The 24,786-nt window shown below is 51.8% G+C and overlaps 1 pseudogene; it reads left to right on the top strand.

Moving 5' to 3' along the window:
* The first annotated feature begins 9,011 nt into the window (after positions 1-9,011).
* Positions 9,012-16,082, top strand: LOC149749058 (uncharacterized; annotated as a pseudogene).
* Positions 16,083-24,786: the final 8,704 nt, after the last annotated feature.

Here is a 24,786-nt window from a genome sequence, read left to right as displayed (position 1 = left end):
GGCGGCAGGGAGGGGGAGGTAGAGGAAAGCTCTCGGCCCGGACGCGGCGCGGGGGCTCCAAACCCAGCCGAGACCCTGCCCCCGCATCCAGCGGAGGCTCTGACCCGCGCGAGAGGGAGCGCGCTCCGAACTGAAGAGGGAGAAAAGTCTGCCAGCTGCCCTTGGGGCTGTCACAACAGATAAAGCCTCATGCAGGCTTCACCAGGAGCGCCGTGCACGCCAATGCACAACAGCGAGCTAAAAATACTGGCTTGAGCTGGGGAGGGGCGGGGGAGGATGGAGGAAGGAGGAAGAGGAAGGAGGAGGGTGGGAGGTTGAAGGAGGATGGAGAGGAGGTTGGAGGGAGGAGGGACGGGAGCCGGGCTCAGGCAGCCCGGTTTTCCAGAGCGTCCTAATGACCCAGATGTGCAGCTGCGGAGATGGCTGCTTGGGGAACTGCAAATCATGGGCCCCTGGCGGCCCCTCCCTTGGAGGGGGTGAGGCGGGGAGGAAAGAACTGGAGAGAGAAAAGGAGAGAGGCAGGGAGTGAGAGAAACCTGAGAAAGAGGGAGATCTAGGCGAGCCGGGCCCAGAAGGGCAGGGATGGGGACGAAGGGGGAGCGTGAGGGGGGGAGGGGAGGACAGGGAGGGAGGAGGGAGGACCAGGGAGTGGAAGGGTAGGGGGGAGAGTGTGAGGACCGTCCCTGGGGCCCTGAGGGAGAGACTGCCAGCTCTCCACCCTAACCTCTGGCCCTGGATACTGTGGGGTCTGGCTGGGGTTGTCTGGGTTGAGTAGCAGGCCTGTGCCAGGTGGCACCCCAGTGTTTGGTCAGGTCACAGGAACGATGGGCCCAAGGTTAGGGTCTGGCTCCTTGGCGAAGACCCGCTAGTTATGTAACCAGGGCCTGAGCCCAGGCCCAGCTAAGCCCGCTTAGTTTAACCCTCAGAAGGTCCTGGAGAGGGAGAGACCCACGCTGTCCGCGTTACTCAGATTGACTCATTCATTCACCAACATCCACTGAACACCTTCTCTGGTCTGGCCTGTGCTGGGTGCTGGGGAGATCAAGACAGGAAAGGGCCTGCCCCACATGAACAAAGATGTTCCTGGACCTGTGAGCAAATAAGGAAGAGAGAAATCAGCGGGGTAGGAGTTGGGAGAGGGCAGTCATGAGGGCCTCTCCCAGGAGATGACATGAGCCTAAAACCCAAGTGGTGAGGAACCACCGAAACTCTGAGGCGTGTTTCCCAAGGGGGAAACTGAGGCAACAGGATTGGCAGCAGCACAACAAGATTCAAGCCCAGGCCCAGCTGACACCAGTCCAAGCAGGTACCTGGGGCTCTCCTGCGGCTCCTGGGCCAGGGTTAGCAAGGGCAGGGTGGATGGAGGAGGCAGAGAGGCCAAGGGACCCCGGGGCCCAGGAGCTGTGGGAGTGAGAGCCACCCCTCCTTGGTTCCTTAGCAGCAAGGGGGCCCGCAGTCCCAGCGCACTGCAACCTGCCGCCTGCAGGGCCATCCCCGTGGCAGTGGGCAGATGCGCCAGCGTCTTGGACAGACATTCAGGCCATGCAGGGCCCAGTGACACTGGGAAAAGCACCTCACGTCTCTGAGAAGCAAGGCCTCTTTTCTCTCATTCACCCGTCTTTTTCATTCTGAGCCAGGAAGAGGCCACGACCTTGTGGGGGCAGGATGGCCAGGTGGGCTGGGGGCAGATTGAGGTCCTGAGAGCCCCAAGCTGTTCTCCCTGGCCTTGAGAACCTAGGCCCATCCCTTAACCTCTGTGCCTCAGTCTCCTAATCTCTAAAATGGGGCTCTGGTGAGGTCTTGGTGGGATGCCTGGTGCCCAGCCCAGAGCAAACACAGTCAATCAGCCCCAGCTCAAAAGCTGCCTCCCCAGAGAGGGCCTCCTTGACCACCCTTCCCTGCAGCCTTGTTTGTCCACAGCAGCTATAATCCAGTGAGAGGCCACTGCTAACAGCCCAGCTGCAATGTCTACAAGCAGGGAGCCCTGGGCAGTGACTTAGCTGTCTGTGCCTCTATTTCCCCAGGCTGTAACGGGGATGGCAGCAGCCTCCGGAGGCTGTTGTATGAGGGGTCAGAAGTAACGCTGCCAGGGCTTCCCTGGTGGCACAGTGGTTGAGAGTCCGCCTGCCGATGCAGGGGACACGGGTTCGTGCCCCGGTCCGGGAAGATCCCACATGCTGCGGAGCGGCTGGGCCCGTGAGCCATGGCCGCTGAGCCTGCGCGTCCGGAGTCTGTACTCCGCAACGGGAGAGGCCACAACAGTGAGAGGCCCGCGTACCGCCAAAAAAAAAAAAAAAAAAAAAAAGAAGTAACGCTGCCAGCTGTTGGTACCACGCCCGGCACAGGGACTCTCCAGCAGGCCTTGGCCCGCGGCCCCCTCTGTCTCTGCAGCTGCCTCGTTCCCTCTGCGTCTCCCGCCCTGGACGGCAAGTCATCTGGAGCAGGGCCTGTCTGACCCGTGCACAGTGCACCAGGTGCCTGGCCCACGCCAGCTCCTGCTAAGTGCTGTGGCTGAAGAAGCTGAGTCAATGGTGACCTCTGGAGCTCCCCCCACTGCTGAGGGATGCCTCTCTTGTTTTGCTTCACATTCTCTCCGCTGACACCAGGATCAAATAGAAGTGTGCCCAGCTCCTCCCTGCCCGCGCTTCCTGTCCCCTTCCCATCCGTCGCCCCCTCCTCTGCCACCACATCCCTACCTGAGCACCAGGACGCCCTTCCTGGGGGTGGCCTCCCTCCCTCTCGGACCACCCTGGTCCCCAAGGGGACACAGCCTGCAGCTGGGTGACCTCATGTGCAAAACACGGAGCAGGGGTGTCACCCAAAGAGGGACAGAAAGAAGGAGAAGGAGAAGGATTAGAGTGACCTGGAAATGAGTCCCAGGAGAACTGGACGCTGGACCTCATTTTTATGTATCTGGCCTTTCCTTGTATTTCCTTGTATTTTTATCCTACAGTCTTGCTAACCGTGAGTGCAGCCCTTGCTTCATAGGGTTTTCCCACCTTCCCTGTCCCCTTGGCTATCTAGCTCCCTCCTGTAGTTCCTGGTGTGTGTGTACGCTCACGTGTGTGTTTGTGCGTGTTTGTTTATGTGTGTACGTGTGTGTGTGTCTCTAGGGCTGGGAAGTCCAGGGAGCAGAGCTTCCTCTGGGGGCTCAGAGGGAAATAGGCGTTTTCACCACAGCTGAGCCGGACAGGACAAGTGCCCGCAACCCTCAGCATCCCGGGCCCAGCCGGATTTTGCCGAAGGTGGCGCGGGCCGGCAGGGCCGTGTGCCTGTTTGTTTGATTTGCCCCTACTTCCAAACTAGTTGAAATTACACACCAAGCATCGATTTAATTAAGTTTTCAGGTGTGCGGCATAATTAGTAAGACACATGACTGGAACAGGGTGGGCGGTCCCATCCCTGCTCTTGCCTGTTAGGATTCTCAGCCCTCGGGCCACAAAATATGGCGAGTTGTGAGATGGGGGATGGAGGAGACGGGGTGGCGGGGGAGCCAGCCGGAGCTGCCACCTCACTCCGTGGGCTTCTGTCTCCACGTGACGGGAGATGGGCAGGTGGCCTTGCCTCACAGGGAATCTACCACGCACCTGGCGCCAGACACTGAACCCGGGTGAAGCTCAGGGATCCCGTCACCCTCACGCGGATGTCGGAACCAGCAGTATGGAGTTAGAGAGGGTTCTCGCTGTCTCTGTAGAATCAGTGGTTTATCTATAAGGGCGTGTTTCCAGGACAGGGTCACCGGGGCCTATTTGCCACAGGGTCTGCCCAGCCTCTGGGCCATGATCTAATCACAGATGGACAGTCCACAGACACAGAGCCCTGTCGAAGCAGCAGGATGCTCTCCTCCTATAGATCCTTCCCTAACACTTTCATCTGTCTCACACATGTGGGCTGGACCTCGGGAGGGCAGGCCTGTGGCCTGGCTGGTGCCTCTCCATCCCTGTCGGGAGGGGCTGTTTCATATAGCGGTTAGGCTTGTGGGCTACGGCCACATGGGCTGGGATTCAAACCCCAGCTAGTCCATTTAGGAGGGGCCGGCCACCATGGCTGGCTCACTCCCAAGGAGGAGCGAGAGGTCCATGCTACCATCCACCTGGATGAGGCTCAGACTGTCCCCAAATCTGGAAGCACCTTTAGGAATCTTCCAGCCCACGTACACCTGGGGAAACTGAGGTCCAGAGGCGGGGGTGGGCCAGGTCCTGGATAGCGACTGAGCGAGGGAGAGACAGTCGGAGTAGCACCCCCTGTTGAAAAGCACCTGGTCTGGCTCCACCTTGTCCAGGCTGCCTCTTCCCTGCGTGAAGCACAATCGCCCTCCTCGCCCCTGCTTCTGGCTTCCCTCCCGCCTTGCACTGGCACCTCCAGAGCCAGGCCCTCTTCTCTTTCACCTGAACACTGCCAGCGCCCTGACCCTGTCCTGAGACCCCCAGGACACAGATCCCATAACCCTGACCCCTCTCCTCCCCCCTTCCCCTCCTTCTTTCTCCACCCCAAGGGACCCTGCATCAGGATTGATCACCTCGCCCGATGGACTCGAGACCCCGAGGGCAGCCCCAGCATTTCTTTACTCATGTCCCCAAGGCCGAGTTCGGGATTCGGGGATGAAATGATAGCGTGAACATTTATTAAGCACTTACTGTGTGCTTTACGTGCATGAGCCCCCAGTTTACTGCTTCTTCCACTGATCCTGCATCCACCCTCCCGTCTGGAACACTGAGGCTCAGAGAGATTATGAAAACTTGTCCAAGGTGACAGCACTACTAAATGGACTAGCTGGGGATTGAATCCCAGCGTGCGTGGCCGTAGCCCACAAGCCTAACCACTGTGTGAAACAGCCTCCCACCTGCCCTTCCATCCTTCCTCCTGTCCATCATCTATCCAGCTTATCCATCTTCCCAACCATGTCCCATCCAGTTTCCTATCCAACCTCCCATCCATCTCTGATTCATCCCCATCTAGTCCCCTATCCAGCCCCCCATCCATTTTCCATCCGTCCTCCCCATAGCCTGTGCCCTGAGCCTTCGCTGAGGCTTTGTCGCACACCTCCAAGCCTGTACTCGGCTTTCTTTCCTTCGTTGGCTCGGCCATTCACACCTACCTGGTGTTTTCCCTCATCCCCTCCTGCCCTCTGTCCCTCGGCACACCCCCTGCCCCTGCAGTGCCAACTCCTCTGCCCTTGGGAGGGCACCTCAGTGCCCACCACCAAGCCAGCCGCAATTAGGAGCCAGGGGCGTGGCTAGGAGCCCAGGGGGCGTGGCTAGGAGCCCAGGGGGCGTGGCTGGCCTGCTGTTTCTTTGGGCCCTGCTCTCCAGAGCTTGATCTCCGCAGCGGAGGGAGTGGTACCACCTGAGGGGCACACACGGTGCGAGGTGCCTTGGGAGACGCAACTAATTTTGACAACAGCCTTAGGAGAAAGACACATTTGTCCCTTTTTTCCCTCCTTTGGGGGAAAAATGTGTGTGTGTGTGTGTGCACGCCTGTGTATCTGCACATGTGATTCAGATCATCGAACGTCAGGAAGCCGTGACTTGGGCACCACCCGGCCACATCTGCAGCAGCCCCACATGCTGACTCCTGGCGCCCAGGGCCCCAGGTTTGCTCAGAAACCCAAACTCTTGACAATGTCCTCACCTGCCTGCCTTGGTGCCCAGCAGCATCTCAGTGACCTCTGACCCGCCATCGGGAGGCAGCTGAGCAGAGAGGGGAGAGCAGAGCCTGGTCGTGACAAGCCGGGCACCCTCAGACCAGCTAATGACCCCTGTGGCCCTCAGCCGCCTCCCCTGACAAGTGGGGATGTGGACAGGCTGCCAAAAGGAGGAGGCCAGACAAGGCTCGAAAAGCACGGGGCCCACTGCTGGTGCTCTGGGCCTGTGTGTCCCCTCCTCTCCAGAGACAGGCTGACTCGTCCAGTCCAGACCGGCTGACAGGCCAGACAAATGAGGGCGTGCGGCCCAATTCAGTCTCCGTGGACCTACCTTGGGGTTTGGGGCCCTTGCAGGAGTATGAAGCATTTGGAGACTCTTGGAGACTCTGTCCCCCCACCATCCTTTTCCCTTCCAAGGCAGGATCCGGCCTCTTGAAATTCTGCACACTAATAAAATTGTAACTAATTTACATCCGAGATGGGGAGTGAGTGGCAGCAGTTGTCATGGAGACCATCTCCAGGGCCCCGGCTGCCTCCGCCTCTCGGTGCAGCCAAGAGATCAAGAGATTCTCGCTCCAGCTCTGCAGCTGGGGCCAGTCCTCATGCCTCCCGGGCACGCTGTCTTCCCCCTGACACGGGGCAGGACCCTAGGGGATGGGAAGGGGGCCGGCACCCTGGGACACACACCAGACCATACAGTCGCTCTCCTAAGCCGGGGCTGAGCGTCCGCCCCCATCCCCGCTTCGCTCACCCCATGGGCCCTGCTGGTCTCTCTCACTTCCAATGCATGTCCCTAGAGGGACACGAGGCCCTTTCCCTAAGCACGGTCAAAGATGGCACTCAAAGTGGACAGTTTCCAGAGACAGGGCAGAACGGCAGAGCCCTGAGCTACCCAGCAACTTGTCCTCCTGGGGTCTACTCTGGGAGAAGTCCCATCCTGGACTCCCAAGGGTCCAAAGATGAGGAGATACACTCCCTGGTCTCACAGAACTTGCCCGACATCAGGAAAGACGTCAAAATAATGAAGCAGTAACTCTGGGCCATGCACCGTGCCAAGCCCCACACATGTGTGATCTTATTTAAACATCAAAGCAACACAATGCAGAGGGTAATATTTTAATCCCCATTTTATCAGTAATGAAAAGGTCTCAGAGAGGTGGGTAGACAACATCCAAGTTCATAGCCCTGGTAAGTATCAGGGCCAGAGGCAAAACCAAGTCTCCCAAATCTAAAACCATTATGGCAAAGATGATAAACTGTCTCCAGGAAAGGAACCAAAGAAAATAGTTATAGCAAAGCAGGGTATGTGCAACCAGAGAAGGGGGCGAGGGCACAGAGGGGCCCTCAGGAATCATGGAATCTAAATTGGGTTTTGAGGGGTGAATAGGAGTTCTCCAAGGGGACAAGTGGGAGAAGAGCGTTCCAGACAGAGGGAACATGTACAAAGGCACAGAGGTGATAAGTTGCCTGGTGTTTTCAAAGACCATAAGCTAGATGCTGGAGGGTAATGTGGAGAAGGGAGGGGGTCAGACCTGAGCCAAGCTGAGCCCCCTGGAGCTTATCCTGCAGATGAGGCAGTAAAGAGCTGAGAGCCAAGCAGGACTACTCCTCAAATTTGTGGGGCCCAAGGCCAAATGGAGGTCCATGTACCAACTGTCTAGACATTTACAAGTTAGTAACCTGGCTAGAAAACTGCTCTGTGCAAACCTGTTTTAACCGCCTTCCTTGAAGACACACCTTCACAGTGCTCCGGAAGGCCAGATTCACATTTATATCCTTGTGGCCTCAGGGTTTTGAGCCAGAATGTGAGAGTATGAGTAGAGCCACGCCCTGGGCTCCTGTCCCCAGCCCTAAAGGGGGAGTTGTGAAATGCAGGTTCCTGGGCCCTGCTCCAGACCCAGGAAGTCATACTCTTGGAGGATGGGTCCCAATACCTCTACATTTTAACAGGATCACCAGGTGATAATTGTGAATAAAAAGATGGAGAGGCCCCAGTTGAAGGGAGTGGGAGTCTGGGGGTGGGGAGAGGGGGGAGGGGAACACGATCTGATTTGCGTTCTAGAAAGATATCCCCAGCATTGATCAAGAGTGGGTGAGACAGGAGAGGCGGCAGGAGCAGGTGGGAGAGGTCGGAGGCCAGGGACAGTGGCAGGTTGCCAGCAGGAGCTGTGTTTGAGATGCAGGGCCTGGATGGGACAAGGCCGGGTGCTGATGAGGTTTGGAGGTGAGCAAGGATCCAGGGTGCCTCCTTCAGGATCATAAAATCTAATTAGGCTGCAGGAGGTCTGGGCTCTGGGCAGACTTCATTAGGCAAGAGGCTGCTCCCCTCTGCCTGACCCCAGCCTCCCTGGGGCCCCTTCAGTGTCACTCCGAGGGTCAACTCCAGGCTACGAAGGGGGAAAAGAATTAAAAGCTGGTCCCTCTCCCCACCCCCACTCTGCCCCAGGAGCCTGCAGCCCTGGCTGGAGGGAGCTGCGTGGCGTCCGCGGGGTGTGGTGGGCTTGTTCCAGGCCGGGGGGTTCGGGGGTGGGGGTGGGAGGAGGGAAGGTTTCCTGCTGCAGTAGGACTTTGCTTCCCTCGGAGAGCGGCGGACCCTCTCACCGTCCATACCTGGCTACACCGCTCTAGGAGGCATCCTGGGAATAAAAATAACAGCCCCCAAAGCAACAGCAGCAACTCTTCCCATCGATGGAGCGTTTATGGCATGCCAGACACTGAGTCACACAGCAAGGAGGTGGCAGAGATGGGTCTGATGGACCCTGAGTCGTGCGCTGGGAGCCAGTCTCCTCTGGGTCCAGCAGAGGGGATTAAGACTCAGCCCCCAGGGAGTTCCCCGGTGGCCTAGTGGTTAGGATTCCGGGCTTTCACCCGTGTGGCCTGGGTTCAATCCCTGGTTGGGGAACTGAGATCCCACAAGCTGCGTGGTACAGCCAAAAAAAAAAAAAACTCAGTCCCTGCCCTCACAATCTATTTGGGGCTGAGACTGCTCCCCCCAGATGCATCTCTAGGTGCATCTAGAAGGCTCTAGAGAGGCCCATGCATCTCTAGAAAGCTATGTTGCCAAATGCCAGCTTTTCAGACCATATGGGACTAGGCTGTATTTATCTGCAGCATGAAGAGGGAGAGCCCGGAGGAGCTGCTGGGAAGGCATCACTTGAGCTGAACGCTGAAACAGCAGTCATGTTTAAACAAGTGAGAAATGGAGAGCGCCCCCTAAGTAGGGGGTTACAGGCTGGGCAAGGGGTGGGGGTGGGGATGCACTAGGAACGAGGGAAAGGCCGAGGGGCTGGAATGACCAGTCACAGGAGGCAGGGAGCCCCAGCGCAGGGAAGAAGATCCTATCAGCCCAGGACTGGCGTGTGCCGTCATGCGCATGCGCTGCCTGGAGGCATCCGCCGTCATCAGGCCTGCAACGTTCCGTCTGTTGGGAATGGGTTTGGTGAGTGCCCCCAAACAAGAGCCATCCAGGAGGAGGCATCAGCATGAAGGGGACTCAGCTAAGGCTCTCCAGAGAATGGGGGCCTCTAATCTCCCCAGAATCCTGGGAGAAAAGCATACCTTCCCCACCCACCCAAACCCACCCCAACCGAGGCCCCATAACCACGTGATAGATCAACAGTGTAGCTCTACATTAGCTTGTCCCAACTGTGCCCTGCCTGCCTCTAGCAGAGGTGAACACCCTGGGGTAAAACCTCGCTCCCCCATTTACTTTGTGACTTTAGGCAAGTTGCTTAACCTCTCTGAGCTCAATTTCCTTATCCATAGAGTGGGCACAAAAACACCAACCTCTAAAAGTTTATTGATTTGTTTTAGGATTAAATGAGAGGATGCAAAGAAAGCATTCAGTGGAACACTTGGTGCAGGGTTCACGTTTGATAAATGTTGGTTCTCTCAAACCCTGGACAGGTCAGGGGTGGCCATAGAAGGTTCTCACTTGACTTGCCCTATATGCTTGTATAATTCTCACCAGTCCTATGTCATCCGACAGCGGAGCTGGGCTGGGAATCTCCTACGACATAGATGGGTTTGCTGGAGTCCTTTACCTTTTACATTTAAATCTATGATCCACTGAGAGTCATTTTTTTGTATAAGATATGAGGTTTAGGTTGAGGTTCATTTTTTTTAAAAAAATGAATGTCCAATGGTTTTAACATCATTTGCTGAAAAAACAGTCCTTTATCCATTGACTAGTACACAATCTTGATCTCCCCCATTTTGGTAGCCTTGCTACTTGATCCTTTGTGCCTTTCATTCATTAATTTAATAAATACTGTGGGACACATGCAAAAAAAATAAAAGGAATCTTGACCCTTACCTCACCCCATATTAAAAAAAAAAGAAAAAGTCAACTCACAATGGATCTTATACCTAAATCTCTAACATAAAACTTTCAGAAAACATAGGAGAATGAGACTTGGGATTAGGCAGAGTTCTCAGACATAACAATAAAGTACAACCCACAAAAGAAAAAAAATGGATAAATCATCAAAATTTAACACTTTTGTTCTGTAAAAGAAACTGTTAAGGGAATGAAAAGACAAGCCACAGATTGTGAGAAAATATTTGCAAATCACATATTTGACAAAGGACTTGTATCCAGAATATATAAAGAACCATCAAAACTCAATAGTTTCACAACAGTCCAATTGAAAAATAGGCAAAAGACTTGTATAGACACTTCATCAGAGATCTATCAGATGACAAATAAATGCATGAAAAAATACTCAATACTGTTAACCATCAGGGACACGTGAAAATTCAAAGTGTAATGCGGTACTGCTTCACACCCACTGGGATGGCTAAAATTTTAAAACTGACAATATCAAGTGCTGGTGAGTCCAGAGCAACTGGAACTCTCATACATTATAGATACGGATGCACAACGGTATAGTCACTCTGGAAAACAGCCTGGCAGTTTCTTAAAAAGTTAATCATATTCTTGCCCTATGATGCAGCTGTACTATTCCTGGACATTTATCTCAGAGAAATGAAAACTTAGGTCCATGCAGAGACAGGCATGTTCATAGTCACAGAGGCATGGATGTTCACAGCAGCTTTATTTGTAAAAGCCCCAAAGTGGAAACAACCCAAATTCCTTTGGTGGGTGAATGGATAAAATGGTACATCCCGACCATGGACTATTATTCAGCAATGAAAAGGAACAAACTATTGATACACGCATCACCTTGCATGGATCTCAAGGCCACTATGCTGAGCGCCAAAGGCCAATCTCAAAATATCACATACTGCACGATTCCACTTTCTAAGAGACAAATGATGGAGAACGGATCTGTGGCTGCCAGGGATTAGGAGCAAGGGGAGGACGTGACTACGAAAGGATAGCACAAGGGAGTTTTTTGGGGTGATAGAACTGTTTTGTATCCTACTTGTGGTGGTGGTTATACAAAGCTATACACATGATAAAATTCATAGAACTGTACTCTAAAAAGATGTCCCTAAAAATGCAATTAAAATAAAAGGCTACATAAGGCCTCGAGTTCTCAGATAGCTTCTTTCTGCAGCCCACGCAGGCCACAGCTCTCCCCTAAGGCTCCTTTGAACGGATTAGAAAAGGGCACCACCTCCTGTGTGGAATGCAGCCTGAGCCAGGTCCCACAGCCTGGGAAGCGGAGGGCTGGCTGAATTGCAGCTCCACTTGCCTCCCGAGCAGCACCTTTGTGCAGTGAACAACCTACACAAATGTCCACGTGGGCCCTAGAAGCCCCATGTTTTCTTCTCAGCCTCTGTTCTCCCCTCCAAGGATGGAGCTTTAACAGGCAACCCCCAGGGAGCGGGGGCAAGGGGTGGGCTGAGGATTCGCCCTGACTGGCCAGGCTGGGGCCTCCTGCTAATGGCTGTGAATACACTCAATGCTGAGACTGTAGGCCAGTGCTTTTGGGGCCTGGTGCTTAATAGCTCGCCTGCCAGGGAGAGACACATAGCCGGTCAGTCAGACACACAGCCAGGCTCCGACGGATGGAGGGAGTGGGGCAACCCCTCCCAGCCCAGAAACCTCCCTAAGACTGGCGTGGGTGGGTTGTGAGCAGGTGCAGGAAGGACCTTGCTGGAGAGACCAGCTCCCCATGAGCTTGGGCCCAGGCTGGGCCTGTCCCACCACTCACCTTCTTTGCTCATTGAAGGTGGTGTCATTCTGCTGGGCAAGTGGGCTTCGGGTGGGCCCAGCCACATCTGCTGTGCCCCAGGGAGCTGGGGATAATGATCAGGGTCCCAGCTATTATTTCCTGGGCACCTGCTGGGTCCCTGGCCCTGTGCTAAGGAGTCTCTATCAAAGTGGCCATAATAACAAAGTTACCAATAACAACAATATGGATAGCAAATCATGTTTCCCGAGTGCACATGAGGGATGGGCCTTAACCCTCCTAATAACCCCGAAGGCTGGTCTGTTGCTGCCTTCATTTCACAGGGAGTCAGCAAGCTGAGGTTCAGGGAGATGAGGCCGGCTTGCCTGAGGCCACACAACCCGAGGCTCCGGCCCAGATCTGTCTGCAAAATGGGAGCTTGACCTGTTGACTCGCTTCATGCGGTCCCGCTGGACCACTTCAGCTTCTTCAGTCCCACGACTTAACTTTTCTGAGCCTCGAGTTTCAACAGAGGTGAAAGGGCACTTTGCTTTCTCATACAGAAAAGGGGCCCCAACTCTCCTGACAGGTGGCTCTTCAACATGAGTTCAGGCCCCACCTCCTCCAGGAAGTCTTCTTTGACCCCCTCCCGGCTGGGTCAGAACACCTCTGAGAAACAGGATTCCTCATTCTTACTTGGGAACCAAGAATGAGCTGGTCTTGCCTCCTCTGATGGTGCAGCGTGAGTATAGCATCTGGGACCCCAGCAGCCACTGCTACCACCCTAACTGGACCCGCTGACACCATGAGGAGGGCAGAGGGAAAAGAACTGCAGAGAAGTCAAGCCAGAGCGTCAATAACATCATGGACCTCTGGATCAAACCATGCCTGAAACCCCTCTGCATTATTCTATTACATGAGCCCATAATTCCTATTTTGATTGGATTTTCTGCCTGTTATAACTCAGAGAGTCTAAACAGATACCAGAACTCACCAAATGTGGGCAGTAGCTATTTTTGGAGGGCAAATAATGAGGGAACTTCCATTCTTCAATGTACGTGTTTTATATCGTTTGCAGTTTTACAATGAATATGCAGCAAAGTCAATGCTGGTGTTTCTATCTGGAGCAAACAAGTTGGCCATGGGCGTGTGGCTTGAAGAATCGGTGGCAACTCCCAGCATGTGATGAACTCAGTAATAAAGGAGGAGTGAACTGGGGGGGAAAGATGGCAGTTTTAACCCGGGGCACGGGAGGCTTCTATGGAGCCCACACGGGGACTTTCAGGGGCTGGCACTTAGGAGGAAGAAACTGAGGCAAAGGAGAGTCAAGGTGGGGGCCAAGTGGCAGGGCTGAGGAAGGCCACGGACCATAGCCCATGGCCAAGGCCTTACTCATGAGCGAAGTACATGATGCTTCTCCCCGCAGTATACTCCCTTCAGGGGCTGTTACAGTGCCTCAAGCACCCCCATTGTTGGAACTGATGACTAAGGCCAGCTGTGAGTGGCAGAACCCATCAATCTGTACATTTCTTGGAAGTGGCCTTCCAGCCACCTTCCATTAGCACAGGTGGCAGGGACCCCTCAGATCCAGCTGACAAGTTGATTCCTCAAGCCCGAGCTGATGCTCTGAGGATGGGTGTAAATTACAGCAGCAACATGCTTCTATCTGAGGCTTTTCACTTCTTGGAATGACATCCCACCCACAGGCTGCTTTGTCTACCAAGGGTCCTGAGATGTAGGCCAGACAGCCTTCTGCCTCAGTTTCACACAGAAAGAAATTTAGGCACAGAGATGCCAAGCAACTCGCTCACAATCACACAGTGAGGCAGAATTTGCTAGAATTTGAACCCAGTTCTCCTGCCTTCTGACCTGGTCCCCTTTCTATTGCCTCCTGCTGGTCCTCACAGCAGGGGTTGGGGCAGGGAATTGTTTTGGGTGAAGTTCAGCCAATGAGGCCTTGAGAAGACCTGGCAGGGACTGGGGAGGTGGGTGGTAAAGAGGTTCCCTGAAAGAGTGAGGGGAGGTATCCCAGCCAAGGGGTTCAGCTTCTGCCCGATCCCCACATCTGCCCTGGGCCCACCAAATGTCCTTCCCTGTGCCCTAACTGCTCAGTCCCTGGGCATCACTTTGGACCTTCAAACATCCTATTATGAGCCCATTTTACAGGCAAGGAAATGAAGCTTCATAGAGGTTAGGTCATTTGCCTAAAGTCACACAGCTAGTGAGGAATGGAGGTCTCTGGCCCGTTGGAGCCCAGAGCCTGTGCAAAGGCCCTGAGGTGGGACCCCCGCAAAAGATGCACTAAAAGAACAGTAAGGAGGCCAGCAGGCTGGGCCCGGAAAGGAAGCCGAAGAGGCCCTTCTCAGCCCCATGCAAATCCTACTTTCTCAAGCAAAATGCTCTGGCCTCCACGGGATGTGGCTTCCTGCTCAGTGAAGCGAGGCTCCATCCATCCTGGCCCTGGTTTCCTGTTTGGAGTGGAGAGGCCCAGAGAGATGCCTCTGGAGTCAGGAGAAGTAGCAGCGGCTTCAGGGGCGAACTGTTACTTTTCTTTAAAGACCCAGAAAGTGAGAGAAGTCGGTGAGGGTGGAGGGGGGACGCAGCGATGAGGCCAGGCCTTTTCTCCGGCCTGCTCCACCTGGGACCCCCATCTTCCAAGGCAACGCAGGGTGGTCAGGGCTTTAGGGGCTGTTGGAACCGGTTCTCACGCTCCCGTAGGGGGCTAGACGGCTGGGCCACGTCGCGCCTGACGCCAGGCGGCGGGCACCCGGCGATCCCCGAGCGCCCTGCCCGCGGGCGGGGTAAGCGTCCGCCGGGAGCGCGCGGACAGGCGCGCGCCCCCCCCCAACACGCACACGCGCTCACGGAGCTGGCGGAGGAGCGGAAAGGAAGCAAGAAGTGAAAGTGAGCAACCTCTAGTGAAAGAAAAAGACATGCACAGACATCTCGGGAATTGATGCCGGTGGCGGCGAGCTGGGCGCACGCACGCGGCGCGTTCCCGGCAGCTGGGCGCGTGCTTGGCGGCCCCGCGGAGGAATCGCCACTCTGGGCCGGGCGGTCGCTGGGGTCGCTCGCGTCCCCGAGGCCCAGCGGCGGCCAGGCTCCCTCCCCTTTCCCTGATTCGGGCCGCCTCCGCCTCTTCTCACCCCGGCCGGCACAGTGCTGGGCAGGCACCCAGCGGTGCTCGGATGCGTGCCCGTCGAGCCCCGCGGCCCCGGGCGCTGGCCAAGTCCTGCTGCTAGGCCCGGGCTTTAGCCCAGAGGCCGAAGGACCCTTACTTAGCGTTTGAGCCCTTTCGCCCTCTCCCCTTCCCCACCGTCTGCACGGACTGCCCTTCCCGGTGGCTCCCTGGAACGCCAAAGACCCTGCAGTGGTCGTTGCTCAGGTGGCCTTGGCCAGAGCCCGTCTCCCAGAGAGAGAACCTCCAAGTGACGGCGTCCTGGGAGGCCAAGGGCCACTTGACTGGTGAGAACAGCTCCCAGACAGCGGCCCTGGGGCCTCGGAAGCCCCCCTCCCCCAGCCTTCCCTTCCAGAACCAGCTTTTCCAGCTCGTCAGCCGAGTCAGGTTTCTGGCGAGTGTGGATTTGTTTTCCACCCCTGGGGCTTGGGTGGGAAGAGCGAAAACAGGGAAGCTGGTTGCCCACGTAGTGTTCTGCCATTCCCACACCGCCTCCTGCAGAGGCGCCCCAGGGACCCTCACAAATGAAACAAACTCAGAAACCAACAAAAAAGGCACAGATGCTGGGGTGCTCATCGAGTCGGGCCTTTTGGACAGACATCAGGTAGAAGCTGTGAATAGTATTGCAAGGGCTGCAAAGTCTGGAGCTCTTGGTGGGCAGTAAATAGCACCAGTGTTTCTGAAGACACAGAGAAGGGCGTGGCTTCTTCCCAGGGGTGAGCAAATTGGTCCCAGACCTTGTGTCAGCTGGGTAAGGTTCCGGGGTCCTGCAGGGTGTCCCCTTCTGAGCTAGGATGCTGAAAGAAAACACTTGTCCCAGGCCTCCCAGAATTCATAGCCTAATGGGAGCCAGAGAAGTAAACAATCAAAATACGGTGTGCTGAGAGCTCCGAAGAGGCCTGAGGCAGGGAGGCATCCCAGAAGAGGTGAAGTCGGACTGAAAAGTTGCGGGAGAGCAGGGCAGGCTCAGGAGGCTGCAGACCCCAGAGGCCTCACATTCCCAGGCTCTGCAGACTGCCAGGTTGCAGAGAGCTGGAGACACCATGAAAATGGAGATGAGGATCCCTCAAGAGACTTGGGGCTGCCTTTCACTCTAAAGATGGAGAAACTGAGGCCTGAGAGGTAGGGCAGGCTGCCCCGGGTCACCCAGCTGGCTAGACTTTGGGCTACACCCTGGCACATAGTAAGTGCTAAATAAATGGAACTATGAGGTTTGGATCCCAGGAGCCAGGCCCCGCCCTCTCTCCCTTCCTGCAAATCCTTGTTGAGTACCTTCCAGGTGGAAGGCCTGATGAATGAACGTTTTAAGATAATGTTAGCTGTTGATAAGTGGTGTGATGGTGCGTGACTGGGGGTACTGAGGAGGGGGCCTCTGAGCTGAAGGATGAGCGGGGCCAGCCCTAAGACCATGTGGAGTCCCGGTACACCAGATAGAGGGAATGGCAAATGCAAAGGCCCTGAGGCAGGAACATGTGTAAGAAGAGCAGAAAGACAGTTGTGTGGCTGGAGCACAGGGAAGGAGGGGTATGCAGGCCACGCAGAGGAGCTGGGGTTTGATTTCAAGTACATACCTCACGTGTGATTGGCGTGGAGCCAGCCGGAAGAGCTACTGTGGGAGAACCCACGCGCCCTGACCGCAGCGGGCCAGGGAAGCAGCTCTGGGATGAGGACTTGGGCTGCACGTCTGCTCTTCATTCCCCTGATTCCTTCCACCGCAGCATTTTCTGGGAGCCCATGGCCAGGAGGGCGGGATGTAGTCATCCGCCCCAGGCAGGGCGCTGCTTTGGCTTACCTTCCCAGTGTCCTCTGGATCACCCTGGTTTGCAGCCACCAGGGGAAGGTCATCACCACCATCACCGTCAGAAGCATCGTGGTGGGAAACATTTGTCGAACGCTCACTATATACCAGGTCCTGGGCCATGCCTTTTATGCGTGTCTGTGAGCTTGGTGTCCACTTTACAGATGAGAAGACGAAAGAGGCAAAGGCATCCAGCCGAGATTACATGTTTGTTGTGTTCCAGGGAACGTCTGGGCCTTGAGTGGTGGAATGGGCTGGAATGTTAGAGCTGAAGCCCCGCTGGAGCTAGAGTCTTTGCTGGGACTGGGATTGGAGGCTACAAAAAGCAAAAAGCAGCAAGGTCGGCTGCCGGTCATGGAGAGAGAACAAACGTGAGAGAAGGATGATGACGTTCCTCCAACCTTGAGCAAGAAGTAGCATAAACAGACACACCTGCACACACTGGCATATAGAAACGCATGGACCCCAGTACATGCACACACATGCATGACACACACACGCAAGCACTGGGTGCCTTGTGCACACGTGCACGCACCCATGCCCGCGCACATACTTGTGCACGTGTACGTGAATGCACCGTACCCACACGTGAGCACACCTCAGCGCACGTGCACGCGGACACAAACCCAATCCATGCTCACAGAACTTCATAATAGACCATCTGCATACTTCTTTTCTTAGCAATTATCATGGTTCATTCATTCATGCAACAAGCATATGTTGAGCCATTTTCGGTGCCTGGTCAGGGGGTGGGCACAGCACACCCAGCCAAGAGGACCCACAGTTTCAGCCTGACTTTCTCTGAGCTCACAGTCTAGGCTGGGAGAAGACAGACGGGAAACAGTGGACTGAAATCTTCAAGGATGTTTGTCACCGGGGCCCTGGAGGAGAAGCACAGGGAGCTGTGGGGCTGGGGGCTGGTCCATGGGGACTTCCGAGAGGAGGTGTGTTTGCATGAGTGAGGGGACCAGGCTCTGGTCAAGTGACAAGTCAGGAGATGGTTTGACCAGAAGGAAGAGGCTAGCGTGGTGGGTGGGAGAAGCTCGGACAGGCCTGAAGAGCATGGGGGGGGGGTGTCTGCTGACCCATACTGGCCAGCTCTGGCCCAAGAGTGCCCACATACCGACTCCCTCCCCTCACTGGGAGCCCCGAAGGGCGGGGCCAAGGCGGGTGTCTCCTGTCTGTGCCCCCACTCCCAGCACCCAGTACAGGTGAGTGCTGGTGCCTTACACAGGAGTCTGGTCAGCAGTCTGGGAGCTGCCACAAGTGATACGCTCTCTCTCCCCTCCCCCTCCCCTCCCTGTCTCTCCTTTTCTCACCACACACAGCCCACAGTTTCTCTGCCTGGGCAGTGGGTGGCTACCAGCACCTTCCTCACTGAGCCGTGAGGCTGAGTTGATGGGAGCCTGCCAGAGGGGGCTTGGGCTGCTCCCCATTTCTCTAGGCAAAGATCAGCGCTGGCAGCTGGCAGGGGGCAAAACCACCCCCCACCCTATCCCAGACCCTACTGTACCCCCATCTCATACACACACACACACACACACACACACAACTGCCCCGCATACAGCCCCACACCCCACTACACATCTCACACATCCCCCCGCCACCATGCCTATACTACACGCGCGCGCACACACACGGCGCGCTCACGGGGCCACTGGGGAAGCCCAGCCAGGCTCACTCTCCCCCTACCAGCCAACCTCCCCCTTGAGTCCCGGGCAGGGCAGTGACAGACAGCCCGCAGACCACCGCGACACACCACCTGACCGGGGCTGCAGGGCTCTACTCATTGATCCAGAGATGCTCTTTCCTTTTCCTCAGGCGCTTCTCTGAAGGATGGAAAAATCGATGCCCACGGAAGAGCGGGTGCAGGGAAGGTGTGGACAGCAGCGGAGGGGAGAAGACCAAGGGCAGGGGGAGTCAGGCGCCTGGGGTCCCTCCGCTGCGGCACTGGCTGTTCCCCATCTCCCAGAGCAAAGGCAGAGGTCAGTGTGGTCAGCACAGGCCCAGTGGTGTGGTTTTGGTTTTCATTATTTTGCTCTGATTACCAAAGCTGTGCGTGTTCGTGTAGAAAATCAAAATCACCAAATCCATCCCCAGAGGTAACCTCCCCGTTAACGTGCATAGTAAATCCTTCCAGCCTTTTTTCTCTGCACGTTGAATGCACTTTTTATTTTTGCAAAAGTAGGACGTGCTCAACTGCTGTTTTTCATCCGACACTCTGCAGCCAGGATCCTTCTGTGCCGTCACCTGGTGACCTGCTGGCTGCACCATGAGTCATCTTGTTGCGTGGTGGACATGTGCACAGTACAGGGCTTGGGGTCAGGAATTGGCCCCTTGCTTACGTCACGTCGGGCAGGTGGCCTCCACCCTCTGACTTTGCCGTCCTCCTCTGTGTGGTGGGGCTACTGCTGACTGCCTTACAGCCTTGTGGTGAGAATTACATGAGGCAAGAGACAGAAAGTACTCATTCCTTGCAGAGCACATCAAAAATATTCCATCCACTTCAGGTATTATTATTTTTTATCCTTATGGTTATATGGCAAAGCCATCATTTACTTAGCCGACCCTCTGTCATTGAACATTTAGGCTGTTTATTCAAATTCCATTAACGAAGAAGCCTTTCGTGAATATCCTTGCTGAGACTTCTTTAACAAATGCTCAATTATTAACTTTGAGTGATTTCTAGGAGAAAAGTTTTCCATGTTAGGAAACGTATGCATGTTTTAGGACCAGTCTGTCTGCATACTCCCACATTGCCCTCCTGAAAATGTTCTGATGACACGGTGTGAGCGTCCTAGGACTGCCATATCACAAATTTGGTGGCTTAAAATAAAGAAATTTATTCCCTCACAGTTCGGGAGGCTAGAAGTCCAAAATCAAGGTGTCAGGTTTGGTTTGGTTTTGTCTTTTTTGGGTTTTTTTGGGGGGGGTGCCCGCACCGCGTGGCTTGTGGGATCTTAGTTCCCCAACTAGGGATCGAAGCCACACCCTTGGCAGTGAAAGTGTGGAGTCCTAACCACTGGACCGCCAGGGGATTTCCTCTCTTAGCTTCTGTCAGTTGACTCGTAGCCCCCTCACCCCAGTCTCTGCCTCTGTGGTCATATCACCTCTTCCTCTGTCTATTTTTTCCCCATATGCCTCTTACAAGGACATTGTCCTATAATCCAGGATGATCTCTTCATCTCAAGATGCTTAATTATATCAGCGAAGACCCTTTTTTTCAAATGAGGTAACATTCATGGGTTGTGGGGTTAGGACATGCTCATGGCTTCAGGGGGCTACCACTGAACCCACACACACTCCTACCAAGGAAAGAGCATTGTGTAAAATTCCTTTTTCCCCTCACCACACAGGATATTCTAATCTTTTTGAAATGTTTGGTCAAGTTGATAAGGTAAAAAGGATCTCTTGCTTCAAAGTGCATTCTGTTCTGTTCTTTTCTTTTACTATCAGTGAAGAGAAACATATTTTCATCTGCTCGCTGGTCATTTGTTTTTCTTATTTTGCAATTCTTATTTCACATGCTTGTTGGTCATTTTTCTTATTGTTTTACTGATTCATGTCCTTTGCTCAATTCCTTATTAGGTATTAGTTGTCTTCTGCGTGTGTGAGAGCTCTTTGTAGATTAAGGTTATTCAACCTTTATTATATCTTGTAATTATCTTCCTAATTGGGCACTTGCTTTGGGGGGTTTTTTCATAGTTCTTCAACATACATAACTTTTAAATTTTTTTGTAGTCAAAGCTTCGAGAGCATTTTACCATCAGGCTTTTCCCACTGACATTATTTTCATCTAGCGCTTTTACAGTTTCACTTTTATATTTAATTTTTTGTTATCTCTGCAATTTATTTTAGTGATGGTGTATGTTAAGGTGTATTGCTTTCCCCCCTCATTATTGAACAGTTGTCTTAATACCACTTAATAAATAGTTCATATTTTCCCTATTGATTTTAAATGATACCTTTATAATATATTCAATTTGACTTCTGGTTCCAGTGACCTAGCAGACTGAGCTAATGGTGACACTCCCCTCACTCCTTATGCTAAGGAACATCAACAAAACTTAGCACAGCAACAGAAATAATTAATCTTGAAAAAAAGAATGGGAAACTCCCAGGTCCTGGAAGTTGGGAGGGGAAAACCAGAGCCAGGAACTATTCCGTAACATACAACCCCCAAAAGGGGCAAGATCCTCAGTGAAGAGGTGCTGACAGCTAAAAAATAGAAACAACAGGAGGAAATGATCTACCACAAGGGAGAATTAGCACAGTGTGAAACTGAGATCATAGCACAGTCTGAAAGAGACTATAAACCAAGTGTGCGTTAAATTATTAAAAGAAAAAAAGGTACCATAAGCAAATAAAAAGATACCTTAAAAAAGAGGCAGATTTGAAGGAAAACAAAGATCTAAGAATGAAAAACAGCCACTGAAACTGAAATTTCAATGGGTGTGTTAAATAGCAGATTAGACACAGCTGAACAAATGTTCATGAACTTAAAGATAGAACTGAGAAAATTACTCAGAATGCAGCCTACAAAGATAAAAAGATAGAAAGACCAAAAATAGAAGCAAACAGGATAGAGTGAGGAGGTCTGACATATGTCTTAGAGGAGACCTAGAAGAAGGGAGATTATGAGAGGAGGAGGAGGAGGAGAGATCGTATTCAACATGATAATGTCTGAGAATATTCCAATAGTGATGAAAGACACAACTCCTCAGATTTAAGAGGTGTATTAATTCCAAGAAGGATAAATAACAGTTAATCTACACCTAGATATAGATACTAAATATGTAATACTAAAGACAAAGAAAATTACTTAAAGCAACCAGAAGGAAAAACTGTGCTCTCAGCACTTTGCACACTAGCTCTTTAAGTCTTCAAAATAACACTCTCAAACCTTTTAAGAATGGAAAATTGAGGCACAGAAAGTTTAGCTAATCTTTATTACTTCATGTTACTTTAGTAATTCTTGTTACAATAATGGCGCCTGAAGAATCACACTTCCCCTTGACAGTACCCTTTTGTGATGTGACTTTGCTGCTCCTGCCTTCAAGAGGACACACTTGTCACAAGGGAGAATCTTAGTCTATTTCCCCACCCTTGAGCCTGGTCTGGCTTTGAGACTTGCTTTGACCGACAGAATGCAGCCAAGATGATGTTGTGTGATTTCCAAAACCAGACCTTAAGGAGCCTTGTAGCTTCTAGTTTTGCTGTCTTAGATCACTCACTTCTGCCCTCTTGTCAAGAAACCCAGTGTAGAATACTGGTGGAAGAGAATTGAGATGACCTACCTGACAGCCAGCACCAACTGTCAGGCTTTTGACTGAGGCCATCTGAATGCTTTACCCCATTCAAACCCCAGATGAGAGCAGCCACATGAGTGACTCTAGGGGAGATTAGCAGAAGAACTTCCCAACTGATCCCAGCCCAAATAGCAGAATTGTGAGCGGTAGATACTTGGGCACAAAATTACACAATTATTAATGGCAGGGCCAGGATGTGGACCTAGGCAGCCAAGAACTCCAGGTCATATGCTTTGACCACAATCCCACACAGCCTGCAAAGAAACAACAAAAAACATCAACAACAATAAAGGCCAAAAGAAAATACAGTAATAATATATCCAAGATGATGAAAGAAAATATTTGTCAACTGAAAATGTCTTTCAGCTAAACTACCTTTAAAGAGTGAAAGCAAAATAAAGACATTTTGGACAAAGACTGAGAAACTTTACCACTCACAGAGCTTTGCTGAAAGAACTCATAAAGGATTATCTAAGGAGGAAGGAGATCAAACCCTGTATCAGGTATGTGATGAGCAGTGAGCAAATATATTAAAATGTAGGTAAAATCTAAATAAGAGTTGGCTGTAAAAATTAATAATAATAACAAATGTAGGCTCAAAACAAGATGGAACCAAAATACTAGGAAATCATACATGGTGATTGGAATCTATAATTGGAGTTAAATCACTATAAGACTTTGTACTATCTAGGAGGAGGGTGGAGAATTTTGATTTAGATTATACTAAGTCAATTATGCCTGATAAAATTTAAAGATAACATCTAAAATGCAGAAATGGAATGTATAACTTTTATACTGACAGAGTGAAAAGGGAAGTGAAGAAAATGCAGTCAGTCCAATAGAGAGCAAAAAAGAGGAGGGAGGGAAGAAAGCTACTGATTTTTTGTATGTTTATTTTATAACTGACTACTTTCATAGAGCTCTTCTAATATCTAATACTTTTTCACTTGCTTCCTTTGTGCTTTCAAGTAGACAATTATCCACAAATAATAATTTTGTCTTCTTTTTAGTGGTTGTCCTTTTGTATATGTTTCTTGTCTTATTGCATTGTCTAGAACTTTCAGAGCCATGTAAAATTATAGAAGCATTATTAAGCATCCTTGCCTTATTCTGGACATGGCTCAGAATGCTTCCAGTATTTTACCATTAAATATGATATTGGCTTTTGGCTTGAGATAGATATTCTTGGTCATTGAATTAGTCAGGATAAGTAGATTATGCTGCAGTAACAAATAACGTCAAAATATCATGGCTTGAGAGAAGTTTATTTCTTGTTCATATTAAGTTAGCTGTGGGTTCAGACAGTTCTCTAGGACAGCAGTGACTGGCTCAGCTTTGCGCCTCCACATCACCAAATGCTCCTGTGCTTACTGAAGCAAGGGATATGGAATAGGAGAGTCTTGTACCAGCAATTAAGCGCTTCTACCCAGAAGTGGCACACAGTAGCTCACATGGCCCTGCTTAACCCCAGTGGAAAGTGCAATCCCAGCCTAGAAGGAGGACTGGAAAGATTGGCAAACATTGCAGATGTCACCAGAACCATGTTAAGGAAGCATCCTTTCATTGCTAAGTTTAGACTTGGGACCCTGAAAGACCCTAATAGTCAACTTGAAAAGTCAATTGGCATTGGCTGTCTGATCAGTAGCAGAGGATGCTAGTGTAAAGAAAAAGGTGAAATCATGCATTCATAGGCCCTGATGGCTACTGTCTCCATTGGAGCTCAGCTATACATGTCTCCCTCTTTAATTCCGTGAGGGCTCTGAATCTTTATAAGGAATCTTCCCCTTTTCTGAGCTCATTTGAGCAGATTTCTGTTTCTTCTGCCACAAAGAGTCCCAACCAGGATAATTTGCTGGTGCTTTATTTAGGAGTTTTGTCATATTCTTAAGCAGGACTGGTCTATAGTTTTGTGGTATCTGCCAACTCTTCGTTTTAAGGTTATGCTACTTTTTTTTTTTTTTTGCCGTACGCGGGCCTCTCACTGTTGTGGCCTCTCCCGTTGCGGAGCACAGGCTCCGGACGTGCAGGCCCAGTGGCCATGGCTCACGGGCCCAGCCGCTCCGCGGCATGTGGGATCTTCCCGGACTGGAGCACAAACCCGTGTCCCCTGCATAGGCAGGCAGACTCCCAACCACTGCGCCACCAGGGAAGCCCCTATGCTACATTTTTAAGATAGCTGGGGAAGTTCTCTATCTTTCCTGTATCCTGAAACAGAATGTTTGAAATAGTTGAATATTTGCCAGTAAAAGTGTCAGCGCCAACACTTCTCTAGGAAGTAGCTCTTTACCTACCTTTTCCATTTACTCTGTAGTAATAGATTTTTTTTGGTTTTCTTCTACTTGTTGGATTAGTTTTAGTAATATGTATTTTCCTACAAAAATATCTGCTTATTCATATTTGCAAATTTATTATCATAAGGTTTTACTTAATATAATTTAATTAAAAAAATTTGTTCCTATTGTGCATTCATTTCTCTCTGCTTACTATCATTGGACCTGCTAGAAGTTTTCCTAATTTATTAGACTGCCCAGAAAAACAAGTCATCGATTTATCTTTTATTTCTATTTTTCTCTTCTCTAATTTCTTAAATTCTGCTTTTTATCTTTTTTGCCTTCCGCCCTTTCTTATTTAAAAAATTCACATCAGTGAGCTATGAATTTTCCTCCCTGTTACATTTTAACCACCTTCCCATGTGTTCAGATATGTGGTATTTGCAGCATTATTATTTTAAAATAGCTTGTCGTGTAGGTTTTATTTAGAATTATTTACAAAAATGG

Source organism: Delphinapterus leucas, chromosome 6, assembly GCF_059928025.1.
Source record: "Delphinapterus leucas isolate spDelLeu-1000000601 "Yukka" chromosome 6, BTC_Dleu_Yukka2, whole genome shotgun sequence".
NCBI classification, from domain to species: Eukaryota; Metazoa; Chordata; class Mammalia; order Artiodactyla; family Monodontidae; genus Delphinapterus; species Delphinapterus leucas.
The sequence above is the reverse complement of the archived record's forward strand: the minus strand, read 5'-3'. Positions and strand labels throughout refer to the sequence as shown.